Here is an 18580-nt window from a genome sequence, read left to right as displayed (position 1 = left end):
TGCTGCGTCACACGGAGGAGGACATGGGCGGGCTGGAGGGACACGCTGGGCGGTGGCTGTGTATGAAGGTAGACGGAGCCTCTAGGTGCTAATGACGCCCACATAGCACCTAGAGGCTCATTAGCATATTTATAAAAGTTAGTTTTTTAGCAAAACCGCTGCCCCACAAGTGATTATAGTAGGATGGTTGGCCAGAGCAGACACTAGCAGATCGCTAGTGTCTGACAGCTAATTATGTCATACGAAGTGATAGAAACCCTTTAAGTGTTTTGCTACCATTTGTTGTCTGCCACCAGAGTTTAAAGGTGTTCCATATACATTACAAAATGTCAACATTAGTGATTTTTTGAAATTCAGATCCAGTTGTCCAAATTGGATGTTTGACAGGACCTGTATTGAGTTTACTTGAACTGACAGTGCTTTTCTCTCCATGAAAAACTGGGAGTGACATTCTGGTATTATTTCTCTCTCTAGTGTAAAAATTCTCCAGCATCAAGTCATATGATATTTTGATAATTGAAAATTTCACATTGAATTTTGATTCTATAGAGTTGATTTGGCTCATCTCTAGTTAGCACTTGATAATGATAATACATATATTAAAGGTGTATTTATGTAAGACTGATGGAGAAATTGTGCACCTTTCTGGTGTTCTCCATATGAATCTGTAAAAAAATCAAGTTTCACAAGCTGATGTCACCAGATTCAAAACTGACCCCATAGAAAACTATAGGATCAGTTTTGTTATCAGCTTCCCATCTTCATTTTTATACTATGATGGAAGGAAAAGTAGGCAGGAGAAATAAGGACTACAAATAATAGATAGAAACCCACTGTTCCCAGTAAAAAAAATATGATTAATAACCAGCAGTAAAAAGGTATTATGCCTTTGATTTTTGTTATTATAAGTCAGTGAGCAATTTAGGTTACACTTTTATTTTATCTCAAAATTTTTTTTTCATTATATTGATAATGTAACTGCATTAAAAATGTAACTGTATTTCTTGTGGTATTGCGGATATTAGAATGTATCATCCTTCAACCATTCAAACTAAAATGTAATAATATGCATTCTATCTGAGGCATATGTAGTATATTGTAAGGAAGAGGAGTTATTGGTAGGGTTGAGTGAACCCGAACTTTAGAATTTTTGGACCCCGGACCCGAACATTTCAGTAAAAGTTTGGGTTCGGTGTTCGGCGCTTTCTTGGCACTTTTTGAAAGGCTGCGGAGCAGCCAATCAACAAGCGGTTAACTGTCTGACCTTAGAAGCCATCACAGCCATGCCTACTAATGGCATGTATGTGATTGACCAGAGCAGCATGTGACCCAGGCTCTATATAAGCTTGAGTCACATAGCGCTGCACGTCACTCTGCTGTTACAAGTGTAGGGAGAGGATGCTGCAGGACTTGTGATTTCAGGGAGAGAATAGGAGTGAATCTAACTCAGAGATCTACATAAAAATAGTTGTGTGGGTGCAGGGCACAATCGTTTTTCCCTGCCCTGAACCCATTGACCAAAAAAAAATAACTTTTATCTGTCTGTTAGTTAGGTGGGCGGCGGCGGCGGCCATTTTATGCAAGCTCAGTGCACCAGCACTGCATCTGAGCTTTTGGGATACTGCAAATCACTTTTTTTTTGGCAATCTACAACATCTGGATTATTCAGTGTGCAATTTAAGCTAGAAATACAGCCATCATTTTTGGGGTTTTAAAAGCACACTTTTTTTTTGCCAAAAAACAGTATTTTCCTGATCTACAAGTGTTAAATTCAAGTTTAATATATACAGCTTTCATATTCTGTTACCAAAAAAAAACACTTTTTTTGGCAATCTACAGCATCTGTATTAGTCAGTGTGCAATTTAAGCTAGAAATACAGCCATCATTTTCTGGGGTTTTAAAAACACACTTTTTTGCCAAAAAACAGTATTTTCCTGATCTGCAAGTGTTAAATTCAAGTTTAATATATACAGCTTTCATATTCTGTTACAAAAAAAAACACTTTTTTGGCAATTTATATCTGGATTAGTCAGTCTGCAATTTAAGCTAGAAGTACACCTATCATTTTCTGGGGTTTTAAAAACACACAATATACAACATCTGGATTAGTCAGTGTGCAATTTTCAGGCCTTGCAGCATCAGCCCGTATGAAATTACAGGCCTATATACTGCTGTCAAATTCAGTTGTTAAACAAACACTCGTTTGGGCAATAAAAAATTTAGTTGGCAGCCTTTGATGCAGATGTCATTGTGAGATACACCCTTAATACATTTGGGTTAGATTCAGAGATTTGAAATACCGCCATTTGGTGCACCAATATTGAATTCAGGCCTACAGTGGGTCAGGCCGTGTGAGACACACCCTGTATATACAGGGCTTATATTATTTAATTAATAAAACACCCTTTTTGGGTCAAAATACACAATGTTTCAGGACTTGCAGCATAAGCACGTTTGAAATTCCTGGGTTATATACTGCTGCCATATTGAGTTATTAAACAAACACCCGTTTGGGCAAAAAAAGTTTATTTGGCAGCCTTTAATGCAGATGTCATTGTGAGATACACCCTTAATACATTTGGGTTGGATTCAGAGATTTGAAATACCACCATATGGTGCAGCAATATTGAATTCAGGCCTACACTGGTTCAGGCCGTGTGAGATACACCCTCTACACACAGAGGTTTGATTCAGGCATTTGAAATACAGCCATTTGAAATACAGCCATTTTGTGCAAAGAAATCTTTAATCCAGGCCTACACTCATTCAGGCCGTGTGAGATACACCCTCTACATACAGGGTTTTGATTCAGCCATTTGAAATAAAGCCATTTTGGGCAAAGAAATCTTTAATTCAGGCCTACACTGATTCAAGCCGTGTGTGATACACCCTCTACATACAGGGGTTTGATTCAGGCATTTGAAATATCGCCATTTGTTGCACCAATATTGAATTCAGGCCTACACTGGTTTAGGCCGTGTGAGATACACCCTCTACGTACAGGGGTTTGATTCAGGCATTTGAAATACAGCCATTTAAAATACAGGCATTTTGGGCAAAGAAATCTTTAATTCAGACCTACTCTGATTCAAGCCGTGTGAAATACACCCTCTACATACAGGGGTTTGATTCAGGCATTTTAAATACCGCCATTTGGTGCACCAATATTGAATTCAGGCCTACACTGGTTCACGTGAGATGTGAGATACACCCTCTACATACAGGGGTTTGATTAAAGGGCTTCTGTCACCCCACTAAAGTCTTTTTTTTTTTTTTTGGGCTACTTATAATCCCTATACTGAGATATATCAATACATAATGTTATTAATCATTTTGGTTCAGTAGTTAATTAAAAAAACGGACTTTTATCATATGCAAATTACCTGTCTACCAGCAAGTAGGGCGGCTACTTGCTGGTAGCAGCTGCATCCTCCTTTCATAAAGACGCCCCCTCCTCCTGTTGATTGACAGTGCCAGCAAACGCGCTCGTTCTCTGGCTGGCCCTGTCTGGTTGGCCCTGTCTGGCCCTGTCTGGTACCTGGATACGTAGAACTACAGGTAACAGCACTCTGCTAGTCAATTGCGCAAAGATATAAGCAAACACTGAAAGAATAAATGCTTGGGGGTCATACTTACTGCAAATGCAGCTAGAAGCTTTTTGCGAATATAATTGATCAAAAATATTTCGGGCCCATCTACCGGTCGTCAAGGTCACTTCTAATCAGATGGGTCCTACTCTGACATGCCTCTCCTGGGCTTACAGCCTACAATCTGGGCAAAGTAGTACCAAGCTGCATCCTACATATGCCTCTCCCAGGTTGTGAGCCTGCAGTATGGGCTGGGTAGAATACAGCTGTACAAGCTATCTAATTAAAAGCACATGGTAAATGGGCTGGTGGTGCACGGTTCAATCTCACCACCAGGGGGAGCCACTCCCCTAGTGGCAGTGACAATGGGGAAAAAATAAACGAACCAGCACCTCCACAATAAGTGAATATAAGAACGCAGGTGCACGCTACCTTGGCTAAAACACACTTGGATACGTAGAACTACAGGTAACAGCACTCTGCTAGTCAATTGCGCAAAGATATAAGCAAACACTGAAAGAATAAATGCTTGGGGGTCATACTTACTGCAAATGCAGCTAGAAGCTTTTTGCGAATATAATTGATCAAAAATATTTCGGGCCCATCTACCGGTCGTCAAGGTCGCTTCTAATCAGATGGGTCCTACTCTGACATGCCTCTCCTGGGCTTACATCCTACAATCTGGGCAAAGTAGTACCAAGCTGCATCCTACATATGCCTCTCCCAGGTTGTGAGCCTGCAGTATGGGCTGGGTAGAATACAGCTGTACAAGCTATCTAATTAAAAGCACATGGTAAATGGGCTGGTGGTGCACGGTTCAATCTCACCACCAGGGGGAGCCACTCCCCTAGTGGCAGTGACAATGGGGAAAAAATAAACGAACCAGCACCTCCACAATAAGTGAATATAAGAACGCAGGTGCACGCTACCTTGGCTAAAACACACTTGGATACGTAGAACTACAGGTAACAGCACTCTGCTAGTCAATTGCGCAAAGATATAAGCAAACACTGAAAGAATAAATGCTTGGGGGTCATACTTACTGCAAATGCAGCTAGAAGCTTTTTGCAAATATAATTGATCAAAAATATTTCGGGCCCATCTACCGGTCGTCAAGGTCGCTTCTAATCAGATGGGTCCTACTCTGACATGCCTCTCCTGGGCTTACAGCCTACAATCTGGGCAAAGTAGTACCAAGCTGCATCCTACATATGCCTCTCCCAGGTTGTGAGCCTGCAGTATGGGCTGGGTAGAATACAGCTGTACAAGCTATCTAATTAAAAGCACATGGTAAATGGGCTGGTGGTGCACGGTTCAATCTCACCACCAGGGGGAGCCACTCCCCTAGTGGCAGTGACAATGGGGAAAAAATAAACGAACCAGCACCTCCACAATAAGTGAATATAAGAACGCAGGTGCACGCTACCTTGGCTAAAACACACTTGGATACGTAGAACTACAGGTAACAGCACTCTGCTAGTCAATTGCGCAAAGATATAAGCAAACACTGAAAGAATAAATGCTTGGGGGTCATACTTACTGCAGATGCAGCTAGAAGCTTTTTGCGAATATAATTGATCAAAAATGTTTCGGGCCCATCTACCGGTCGTCAAGGTCGCTTCTAATCAGATCTGTCTGGTACCTGTCTTTAATTCAGGCCTACACTGATTCAAGCAGTGTGAGATACACCCTCTACATACAGGGGTTTGAATCAGGCATTTGAAATACAGCCATTTTGAGCAAAAAAATCTTTAATTAAAGCATACACTGGTTCAGGCCGTGTGAGATACACCCTCTACATACAGTGGTTTGATTCAGGCATTTGAAATACAGCCATTTGAAATACAGCCATTTTGGGCAAAGAAATCTTTAATTCAGGCCTACACTGATTCAAGCCTTGTGAGATACACCCTCTACATACAGGGGTTTGATTCAGGCATTTGAAATACAGCAACTTGAAATACAGGCATTTGAAATACAGCCATTTTGGGCAAAGAAATCTTTAATTCAGGCCTACACTGGTTCAGGCCGTGTGAGATACACCCTCTACATACAGGTGTTTGATTCAGGCATTTGAAATACAGCCATTTTGGGCAAAAAAATCTTTAATTGAGGCCTAGTCTGGTTCAGGCCGTGTGAGATACACCCTTTACATACTGTCGTTCTATTCTACTATTAATTAAACACCCATTTAGGGCAAGATCCTAAATTCGAAAAATATGAGGAGAGCATCAAATAAGGGACGTAGCCCAGGTCGTGGTGCTGCTGGTGGAGCTCCTGTTGCAGGGAGAGGACATGGTCGATCTGTGCCAGCTACACGCACAAGTGAAACCTCTTCCTCAGGTGCGAGTAGGCGACAAAACCTGCAGCGGTATTTGGTTGGGCCTAATGCTGCTCTACGAAAGGTGTGGCCTGAACAAGTACAGGCGATAGTAGATTGGGTTGCTGACAGTGGATCCAGTTCCTTCACACTGTCTCCCACACAGTCTCCTGCTGAAAGACCACAGTTGGCACCTGCAGCCGATGTCCATCAGTCTTTCACCTCACCCCCTTGCAAATCAGCCAAGCAGTCTGAGCCCCAAGTCATTCAGCAGTCTCTTCTGCTTTTTGATGACTCTGTTAGCAGAGTTTCCCAGGGCCATCCACCTAGCCCTGCCCCAGAAGTGGAAGAGATTGAGTGCACCGATGCCCAACCACTTATCTTTAAAGATGAGTACATGGGAGGACCATCGCAGCACATCTCGGATGATGACGAAACACAGGTGCCAACTGCTGGGGCTTTCGAAAGTGTGCAGACCGACAAGGAAGGCAGGGGTGGAAGATGATGTGGAGGACGATGAGGTCCTCGACCCCACATGGAATCAAGGTCATGTGAGTGACCTATGTAGTTCGGAGGAAGAGGCGGTGGTCGCACAGAGCCACCAGCACAGCAGAAGAGGGAGCAGGGTGCAAAAGTGGAGCGGCCGTCCTCTAGACAGTAAGCCTGCTACTGCCCACTGCAGCAAGAGACCGAGCACATCAAAGCAATGTGCTGACGACAAGACACGAGTGGTTTGCACGCTGTGCAATCAGAGCCTGAAGCAAGGCATAAATGTTCTCAACCTGAGCACAACCTGCATGACCAGGCATTTAAGTGCAAAGCACGAGTTGCAGTGGAGTAGACACCTCAAAAACCAAGAAAGGTCTCTGGCTCCTCCTGCTTCCTCTTCTTCAGCAGTCTCGGCCTCATCATCCACCTCTGGAATGACAGTGCCAACTGCCACCCCGCAAACAGAGGATCTGCAAGCAACACCAACACCTGGGTCACCAAGCATCTCCACAATGTCCCACGGAAGCGTTCATCTCCCAAACGCTGGAGAGGAAGAGGAAGTACCCCCCTACCCACCCACGATCCCTAGCCCTGAATGCCAGCATTTCGAAATTACTGGCCTTTGAAATGCTGTCATTCTGTCTGGTGGAGACAGATAGTTTTAAAAGCCTTATGGCGGTGGCTGTCCCACAGTACGTCGTGCCCAGCCGCCACTACTTTTCAAGGCAAGCCATCCTTTCCCTGCACAACCAAGTAGGGGACAAAATCAGCTGTGCACTGCGCAACGCCATCTGCGGCAAGGTGCACCTGACTACGGATACGTGGACCAGTAAGCACGGTCAGGGCCGTTATATTTCCATAACAGCACACTGGGTAAATACAGTGGCGGCTGGGCCTCAGGTGGATAGCAGTTTGGCGCATGTCCTTCCACCACCGAGGATTGCAGTGCGCTTCAGTTTGCCTCCTGTTGCTTCCTCCTCCTACTCTGCTTCCTCATCCTCTACCAGTTCCTCATTCGGTCAGCTTCACCAGCAACTTCAGCACAGCCAGGGGTAAACGACAGCAGGCAGTTTAAAAACGTATCTGTTTGGGGGACAAACCCCACACCGCGCAGGAGCTGTGGATGGGCTTTGAACAACAGACCGATGAGTGGTTTGTGCCAGTCAGCCTCAAGCCCGGCCTAGTGGTGTGCGATAATGGGCAAAATCTCGTAGCAGCTCTGGGACTAGCCGGTGTGATGCACATCCCTTGCCTGGCGCATGTGCTGAATTTGGTGGTGCAGAGATTCCTTAAAACTTACCCCGATATTTCAGAGCTGCTGCATAAAGTGCGGGCTGTCTGTGCGCGCTTTCGGCGTTCTCACCCTGCTGCTGCTCACCTGTCAGCACTGCAGCGTAACTTCGGCCTTTCCGCTCACCGCCTCATATGCGACGTGCTCACAAGGTGGAACTTCAACTTGCACATGCTGGCCAGACTGTGCGAGCAGCAGCAGGCTATAGTGGAGTTTCAGCTGCAGCACGCACGGGTGAGTCGCTCTGCGGAAAAGCACCACTTCACCACCAATGACTGGGCCTCCATGTGAGACCTGTGTTCCTTGTTGCGCTGTTTCAAGTACTCCACCAACATGGCCAGTGCCGATAACGCCGTTCTCATCGTTACTATCCCACTTCTATGCCTCCTTGAAAAAACGCTTCTGGCGATGATGGAAGAGCATGTGGCACAGGAGGAGGAGGAGGAAGAGGGATCATTTCGTAGGGTTTCCGGCCAGTAATTCCCAAGTGGCAACGAGGGTGGGTTCCTGCACCCACAAACCCAAGGTACACAATTGTCCAGCCAGGGGACAGTTCTGGAGGATGACGAGGTGGAGGATGAGGAGGAGGAGATGGAGGCGGAGGAACCATGTTCACAGCAGGGTGGCACCCAGACCAGCTCATGGCCATCACTGGTGCATGGATGGGGGGATACAGAGGACACAGACGATACACCTCCCACAGAGGACAGGTTTTCGTTGCCTCTAGGCAGCCTGGCAAACATGAGCGATTACATGCTGCAGTGTCTCCGCAACGACCGCCGAGTTGCCCACATTCTAACTTGTACTTATTACTGGGTGACCACGCTGCTGGATCCCCGAAACAAGGACAACGTACCATCCTTAATTCTGTCACTGGAGCATGATCGGAAGATGCGCGAGTACAAGCGCACGCTGGTAGACGAGCTGCTGGTGGCATTCCTACCTGACAGCGGGGGCACAGTGGAAGCACAAGGCGAAGGCAGAGGACGAGGAGGTGCTGGCCTGCCCTGCAGCCAGTGTATTATCTGAACGAGTGTTTAGCACAACAGGGGGCGTCATCACAGACAAGCGCAGCCGCCTGTCCACAGCCAATGTGGACAAGCTCACGTTCATTAAAATGAACCAGGCATGGATCCCTCAGGACTTGTCCGTACCTTGTGCAGAATAGACATGTATACCGGCACTAACCAGCCATTGTTATACTGCAGAGCAATTGCTCATTCTTGTATTTTGGATATTTCACACTCTTTTAGAGTGTACCCTAATTTTTAAAAATTAAATTAAAACCAAAAACCTGTGTTGGCTACCTCGTCCTCCTGCACCGCCGCTTCCACCTTCACCGCTACCTCCACTGCCTCCTCAAACTCCTACTCCATATGGAACTCCACCTCATAAATCACATTTTTTATTTTTATTTGTACGTATTTTATTTTCTATCATTTCACTACTTTGTCATTTACATTTTCGGGTGAAATTCACAAATTTTTGGGTGAATAGTACCACTGCTATACCTAGTAGGCCGGTTAAAAAATAAAATAAAAAAATTGTCATTAACATTTTCGGGTGAAATTCACAAATTTATGAGTGTATAGTACCACTGCTATACCTAGTAGGCCGGTTCAAAAAATAAATAAATTGTAATTTACAGTTTCGGGTGAAATTCACCAATTTTCGGGTTTATAGTACCACTGCTATTCCTAGTAGGCCGTTTAAAAAAAAAATTGTCATTAAAGGGGTTTTCCCACTTTGCTAAATCAGCTTCACCTGCAGCCAGCTCTGCTGGTAACTTCCTGGTTTTCTGCAGCTAAGGCTGGGCGGGCTTAGGCAGCTAGAGTGAAGGCCGGCCACAACTCCTTATGACATCTCACTGAGCACTGAGTTCTTACGTGCTCGTTCATGTGAAAAGTATGACTCATCAGTCTGCAGTGTCTGTGAGGGGAATGGTCACTCAGAGCCATGTGAAGTGAGCTCAGTGTACAGTTTTACTCATAAAATCTCTGTCTGATCTTTTACAAACCCATTCTGTGCATCAAAAACTATAATTCCATATTATACATTAGCCCAAAAGCTTGACCGACCCCCACCCCCCAGCACTGATGCAGATTTGTTTCCATTACAGCTGTACTCCAGTTGTGCATTAACCTCACACTATGTATCTTTATAGATGCATATACAGCTCTACTACATCTGTCTGTTTATCTCTTCAACCAGCACTGTATCAGAACAGCAGCATATTCAGCTCTACTACATCTGTTTCTCTCTTCAAACAGCACTGTGTCAGAACACCCGCATATTCCGCTCTGCAACATCTGTCTGTTTATCTCTTCAACCAGCACTGTGTCAGAACAGCAGCATATTCAGCTCTACTACATCTGTTTCTCTCTTCAAACAGCAATGTGTCAGAACACCCGCATATTCAGCTCTACTACATCTGTTTCTCTCTTCAAACAGCACTGTATCAGAACAGCCGCATATTCAGCCCTACTACATCTGTTTCTCTCTTCAAACAGCACTGTGTCAGAACAGCAGCATATTCAGTTCTACTACATCTGTTTCTCTCTTCAAACAGCACTGTGTCAGAACACCCGCATATTCAGCTCTGCTACATCTGTCTGTTTATCTCTTCAACCAGCACTGTGTCAGAACAGCAGCATATTCAGCTCTACTACATCTGTTTCTCTCTTCAAACAGCACTGTGTCAGAACACCCGCATATTCAGCTCTACTACATCTGTTTCTCTCTTCAAACAGCACTGTGTCAGAACAGCAGCATATTCAGCTCTACTACATCTGTTTCTCTCTTCAAACAGCACTGTATCAGAACAGCCGCATATTCAGCTCTGCTACATCTGTCTGTTTATCTCTTCAACCAGCACTGTGTCAGAACAGCAGCATATTCAGCTCTACTACATCTGTTTATCTCTTCAAACAGCACTGTGTCAGAACATCCGCATATTCAGCCCTACTACATCTGTTTCTCTCTTCAAACAGCACTGTGTCAGAACAGCCGCATATTCAGCTCTGCTACATCTGTCTGTTTATCTCTTCAACCAGCACTGTGTCAGAACAGCAGCACATTCAGCTCTACTACATCTGTTTCTCTCTTCAAACAGCACTGTGTCAGAACACCCGCATATTCAGCTCTACTACATCTGTTTCTCTCTTCAAACAGCACTGTATCAGAACAGCAGCATATTCAGCACTACTACATCTGTTTCTCTCTTCAAACAGCACTGTATCAGAACAGCCGCATATTCATGCCTACTACATCTGTTTCTCTCTTCAAACAGCACTGTATCAGAACAGCCGCATATTCAGCTCTACTACATCTGTTTCTCTCTTCAAACAGCACTGTATCAGAACAGCCGCATATTCAGCTCTACTACATCTGTTTCTCTCTTCAAACAGCACTGTATCAGAACAGCCGCATATTCAGCTCTACTACATCTGTTTTTCTTTCACCAGCATTGATGCTGACCTGCCACATATACAGCTCTACTACATCTGTTTTTCTATTCAACCAGCACTGTGTCAGAACACCCGCATATTCAGCTCTGCTACATCTGTTTCTCTTTCACCAGCATTGATGCTGACCTGCCACATATACAGCTCTGCTTCATCTGTGTCTCTTTCACCAGCATTGATTCTAAACCGCCACATACACATCTCTGCTAAATCCGTCTATTTCCTTCACCATTAGTACTGTGACTGAACAGCGCTTATTCAGCTCTGCTACATCTGATTCTATCTTTCACCCGCATTGATTCTAAACCGCCACATACACATCTCTGCATATCTGCCCCCATAAATGCCTCCTCCATCTGCCCCCATAAGTGCCTCCCATCCATTTCATATAGCTGCCCCCAGTGTCCATACATATCATCGAGTTGCCCCCAGTGTCCATAAAATACATAGAGTTGCCCCCAGTGTCCATAAAATAAATAGAGTTGCCCCCAGTGTCCATACAATTCATATAGTTGCTCCCAGTGTCCATAAAATTCATATAGTTGCCCCCAGTATGCATCCATTTTATATAGTTGCCCCCAGTGTCCATAAAATTCATATAGTTGCCCCCAGTGTCCATAAAATTCATATAGTTGCCCCCAGTGTGCATCCATTTTATATAGTTGCCCCCAGTGTCCATAAAATTCATATAGTTGCCCCCAGTGTGCATCCATTTTATATAGTTGCCCCCAGTGTCCATAAAATTCATATAGTTGCCCCCAGTGTCCCTAAAATTCATATAGTTGCCCCCAGTGTGCATCCATTTTATATAGTTGCCCCCCAGTGTGCATCCATTTTATATAGTTGCCCCCCAGTGTGCATTCATTTTATATAGTTGCCCCCCAGTGTGCATCCATTTTATATAGTTGCCCCCAGTGTGCATCCATTTTATATAGTTGCCCCCAGTGTCCATAAAATTCATATAGTTGCCCCCAGTGTGCATCCATTTTATATAGTTGCCCCCAGTGTCCATACAATTCATATAGTTGCCCCCAGTGTGCATCCATTTTATATAGTTGCCCCCCAGTGTGCATTCATTTTATATAGTTGCCCCCAGTGTGCATCCATTTTATATAGTTGCCCCCTAGTGTGCATCCATTTTATATAGTTGCCCCCAGTGTCCATAAAATTCATATAGTTGCCCCCAGTGTGCATCCATTTTATATAGTTGCCCCCAGTGTCCATACAATTCATATAGTTGACCCCAGTGTGCATCCATTTTATATAGTTGCCCCGAGTGTCCATACAATTCATATAGTTGCCCCCAGTGTCCATAAAAATAATATAGTTGCCCCCAGTGTGCATCCATTTTATATAGTTTCCCCCAGTGTCAATAAAATTCATATATTTGCCCCCAGTGTCCCTAAAATTCATATAGTTGCCCCCAGTGTCCATAAAATTCATATAGTTGCCCCCAGTGTGCATCCATTTTATATAGTTGCCCCCAGTGTCCATAAAATTCATATAGTTGCCCCCAGTGTGCATCCATTTTATATAGTTGCCCCCAGTGTCCATAAAATTCATATAGTTGCCCCCAGTGTGCATCCATTTTATATAGTTGCCCCCAGTGTCCATACAATTCATATAGTTGCCCCCAGTGTCCATAAAATTAATATAGTTGCCCCCCAGTGTGCATCCATTTTATATAGTTGCCCCCAGTGTCCATAAAATTCATATAGTTGCCCCCAGTGTCCCTAAAATTCATATAGTTGCCCCCAGTGTCCCTAAAATTCATATAGTTGCCCCCAGTGTGCATCAATTTTATATAGTTGCCCCCCAGTGTGCATCCATTTTATATAGTTGCCCCCCAGTGTGCATCCATTTTATATAGTTGCCCCCCAGTGTGCATCCATTTTATATAGTTGCCCCCCAGTGTGCATCCATTTTATATAGTTACCCCCAGTGTCCATAAAATTTGTATAGTTGCCCCCCAGTGCACATAAAAATGCCCCCTTTGAATTCACCATGAACCCCCTTTATTGCCCAACACTCAATAATCGTTGGTGGATTAGTGGGCCAGTAGATATTATACTTACCTTTTAGGAAATAGTATCCCGTTCCTCCGACGTCCGTCCTCTCACTCCGCAGACTCGCCCGAACTGTTCGGATGTCCGCGCATGCGCAGCTCTATCTCAGACACACAGGATATACTGCGCATGCGCGGACGTGGGCGTTCTCGTAATAATGGAGAGGCAGGCTGAGGAATGTCTTCATCTGTGGTGCGCAGGCGCGGCACAGCGATGCGGCCGGCCAGAAGAGGCCGTATCCATGGGAGACAAGAATAAACAAAGGGATCTCATAGAAGCATTTATTGGACGAATGGTAACTTTTTGAAAATTACATATATAAAAAGATATGTTCAGTGGGGGTAAATGAATTAGTTAAAACATATTTAATGAAGTGGGACAACCCCTTTAACATTTTCGGGTGAAATTCAGCAATTTTTGGGTGTATAGTACCACTGCTATACCTAGTAGACCGGGAAAAAAAAAGAAAAAAATTGTCAGTTACATTTTCTGGTGAAATTTACAAATTACTGGGTGTATAGTACCACTGCTATACCTAGTAGACAGGTTAAACAAACAAAAAATGAAAATTGTGATTTACATTTTCTGGTGAAATTAACCAATTTTTGGGTGTATATTACCACTGCTATACCTAGTAGGCCGGTTAAAAAAAAATTGCCATTACATTTTAGGGTGAAATTCAAAAATTTTGGTGTGTATAGTACCACTGCTATAGCTAGTAGACCGGCTAAAATAAAAGAAAAAAATTGTCAGTTACATTTTCTGGTGAAATTAACAAATTTTTGGGTGTAAAGTACCACTGCTATACCTAGTAGACAGGATAAACCAAAAAAAAAAATTGTCATTTACATTTTCAGGTGAAATTGACCAATTTTGGGGTGTATATTACCACTGCTATACCTAGTAGGATGGTTAAAAAAAAAATTGTCATTTACATTTTAGGGTGAAATTCAGCAATTTTGGTGTGTATAGTAGCACTGCTATACCTAGTAGAATGGTTAAAAAAAAAATTGTCATTTACATTTTAGGGTGAAATTCAGCAATTTTGGTGTGTATAGTACCACTGCTATACGTAGTAGGCAGGTTAAACAAAAAAACAATTGTCATTTACATTTTAGGGTGGAATTTACAAATTTTTGGGTGTGATGTACCACTGCTATACCTAACAGACAGGTTTAAAAATAAAATTGTCAGTTTCATTTTTTGGTGAAATTTACCACTTTTTGGTTTCAAGAATTTTTCTGTTACATTCTTGGGTTGACATTATACAATTTTAGACGTGAATAAACACCTGCTATGCATAGGTGACAGGGAATAAAATGTAATATATTATTCAGTAATTAATGCGCGCCACATCCTTTCATTAAATGCTTAAACTTTGAAAAGTTGTCACACTTTTACGCTTTAATAATTTCTCCCATATTTCCACACTATAATTTTAAATTTGAAAAAATGAATCCTACCTTGGATGTGGTCTCTCTTTCTCACGCTCCCTCTCCGGGGTGGAACCCTAATTCCCCGCCACCCGTGATCACCATGGTAGGCGCATAAAAGAACATCGAAAGTTGATAGAGCAGATATCAAATTGGATAGTGAACATCACGGGGACGTGCGACATGGTGGGGCAGTAAGTGTGCTCACGCCTACACGAACTGACTGATAGGGGTCAGTCCCTGCAACTTCTGGGTCTCCAAATTGGACACATGGCCTGAGCTTGCCCTTTACCCCTTGGAGGTGCTGGCCTGCCCTGCAGCCAGTGTATTGTCTGAATGTGTGTTTAGCATGACTGGAGGGGGTTATCACAGGTTATATTTCCCAATGTTTTGGGGTGTACCCTAATTTTAAAAATAAAATTTAAAACCAAAAAGCAGTGTAGGCTACCCCCTCCTCTTCCACCGCCGCTTCCACCTACACCGCCACATCCACCGCCTCCTCAACCTCCTACTCCATATGGACCTCGTCCTCCTAGATCAAGATTATTATTTTTAATTTTTACCTATTTTATGTTATTTAAAGTCATTTCCCTATCAACATTTGTTTGCAAAGCACTTGTCATGCTCTTAACCACATTTTGCTGGCATTTACAGCCCTCTAGCCCTTTCCATGACATTTTTACCGCCATTTTAGTGCTCAAAAGTTCAGGTCCCCCTTGACTCCAATGGGGTTCGGGTTCGGGGTCAAGTTCGGGTCCCGAACTCAAACTTTTTTCTCATGTTCGGCCGAACCTGTCAAACCCGAACATCCAGGTGTCCGCTCAACTCTAGTTATTGGCCATGAACATGTGGATACACATGGACATGTACACACTTGCTAATGCCATTATATTATGCATAAAAATCATGACACTTAAGTTGGCCATATATTAGAAACAGTAAACGGATGCTTTCCAGACGATAAGTCGTCCGTATGATCATTTGAGCAAACGATCCCACCAACAACAAACCAGACTAAAAAGCAGAATCCCTGATTCTTTAGCACAATAGCAAATGATTGGCCACATTTGACCGGTCATGCAATAAACACGCAGTTTTGCCTGATAAAGTATTGTTTGCATTTTCTTATATAATGGCATTTGGTACAGTAATGTTCAAACTATGGTTTAATTATGACTGCAGGTAAAGCCACAGCATTATTTGTAGTCTTCATGTACATGGCTGTGTTGCTGTTCTGAGTCTTTATTTGGAGCAAAGAGGAGCATTGGACTTTACTGTACTCACACAGAGGTTGTTTTTTTTTCTGTCAGATTCCAAATGAATCCCACATAAAGAAAACTGTGTCATGTTCTACTGAATGCAAAGATAGATAGATAGATTTCCCTAGAAATACAGTATTTCTTATTAGATTGAATAACTTCAACATACGGAACCTCACAAAGCATTGCACAACGAGTTCAAATGACTCTCTAGCATGAAGCACAGCAGACCTCCTATTACTTTTGGCAAGCTAGTACAAAGTAGGGATTGATCACAATTAGTGTTGCAAGATAAGAATGGCTGAAATGCAAGTAGATAAGTTTTCTAGACATAGCCAGCACCCTCGGCAAACCACTGTACGTTTTCAAAAAATAATGCCCTTTAGCACTACCAGCAACTAGTCCAAGTGAGTTCTTTCCTGGCCTCACATTCCATTATCAATGGCTGACAATGCAGTGGGGTAGAGGAAGTGGGGTAGTCTGAGACGGAGAGGCAGTAACTGATCATAATGATGACAAGGAAACTGTGCTGCACATGACTGGCAATGCTAGTGTCTTCTGGGAAAAACTGAAAGATGAGAGATGCTCACACACTGTGGACAGAGCTGGCGGCAGCCAAATTTGCCTTACGAAGCTTATGAACTGTAGAAACTTGAGTTTTTTTTAAATGTTTATGCACAGAAAAAAAATGTTTCTTTTTTCTGGCAGGGGGTTTTGTAATGGATTCTGTAATTCAGAACTAACTGCCAGCAAGAGCTGTATTAAACATAGTGTGGCTACCCTCTCACTCCCTAAAGCTTTCCCTATAGCTTTCCCTGTTTAAATTCTCTAAAAGATACTCAATTATATCTTATTCTCTCCCTATAGTTTCCCTTAGCAATTTGTGTCTATAATAGCTTTATGTCAAAGGTGTTTCATGCCTACTGCCCCCTGATTGGCTAACCCAGGCTGTCTGTCAGCCTCTGACCCTATCAGAGCAAGTTCTCCTCCCTACTTTCCCCCAGTGGCATGTGATCCTCCACCCCTGATTGGCTTACCCAGGCTGTCTGTTGGCCTCCGAGCCTATCAGGGAAAGCTCTCCTCCCCACTTCCTCCCAGTGTCATGTGATCCTCTATCTTCTTCTTCCCTTGTGGATTTATTCACCAATATTAACAGTAATTAAATTAATTCAAAATCTGCAGATCTGTTTGGTGGGCAATTTTTGTGAAACTCAAAATGAATCAGATTAGTTTAGAATCAATTCACCGATCTCTAATTTAATGTGATTTGAAATTATGACTGCTGTATTTGTCTACACAGTGTTTGTAGTCTGTTACCATAGAAATGTATGGGTCTGCAAATGAGCTTTAGACACAAAACAATAGGAGACTGTTAAGTGACTCCTTCATTTTCATGATAAAAAACATAATATCTCGCAGTTGAGGTATCAGATCATTGAAGGTGTATCATTACCCCGTCGAGGGGGGGATAGAAATACATTGTTATTGAAGAGAGAGGCTTACTGGATCCATCGTCTACAGACGATGGAGCCCAGGGGCCTCAATCGTGAGTACAATGTGTCCTGCTTCCTATAAGGCATTCGGCCTTATGCAATCCGATAAATATATTTCTTTCTTTCTTCAGTGTGATTAATCACTGCAAAATGGACTATATTTGACTGAAAATCTTCGCCAGTACAGAGTGGATGTGTTTTTGCGATTTTTTTCTGCGAATTTTCTATTGCTAATTTTTCATTGCGAATTTATCATTGCGATATATTTCATATGCAAATTTTTATTTAATGAGGGAAGCAGAGTTCCTCTGATGATGTCAGTTCCTTTGTGTTTCATTTATGCATAAATAGCTGGAGTGTAAGATGTTTCATTGCAGTCTGATGAAAGCACACTTGTGCTGAAACGCGTCACTATGGCACTTGAATATGTGACTAAATAAATCTACATTGTGATCTACATCTTTGCGAAGTGCCGGTCTTCTTCTCTGAAACGTTTGTTTGGACGCCATTCCACGGACACGTGCACCGCGAATTCAAAGAAGGTAGTGCCGCCCTGTTTTCTACTAGAATCTGTTAAGTGACTGTCACAGTCCCTCAGGTGACTGATGTCAGGAAAACAAGGAGATTGGCTGAGCGTGGAGAAATCTAACAGCCTTTTTGATTTCTCTTCATTCAGTGTTGATAGGGTTAATGACCACTTCCCTTTTCTCAGCTGTTGCTCAGTGGTCATCACTTCTACCCTTTATAGTCTTACCCCACCGTTCTGACTAGGCAGTTGATAGCCTCATTTGGGTTTGGCTGAGCTGATGTGAGATCTTCTCTGGTGTTCCTGTTCTTCCATCTCTACAGAAGTTTTGTTGTGTTTGTTATATTCCCTGTTGTTGTATCTGGGTCTGAGACAGAGACTTCCATTCGTCCATCTGGGGAGGAATGGGTTGTCTTTGGTCTTATACTTATTCCAAGGCCTTATAGGGAAATCAGGGCCTAGGTATACTACTTATGAATATTCCTACCTTCAAGGTCTATTCATATTGATAGGTAGTTAGGGCCCGGATTAGGGTTGTCTAGGAGGTGACCTATTTCTTCCCTAGTTTCCAGGCCCAGTTACTGTTCACCTTCCCTCCTGTGTTCAGTGTGGAGTTCCTCCACACACTGATTGTGACAGTGACTATTTACA

The sequence above is a fragment of the Bufo bufo genome, chromosome 3, assembly GCF_905171765.1.
Source record: "Bufo bufo chromosome 3, aBufBuf1.1, whole genome shotgun sequence".
In the NCBI taxonomy this organism is placed as follows: Eukaryota; Metazoa; Chordata; class Amphibia; order Anura; family Bufonidae; genus Bufo; species Bufo bufo.
Note: the sequence above shows the minus strand (reverse complement) of the source record.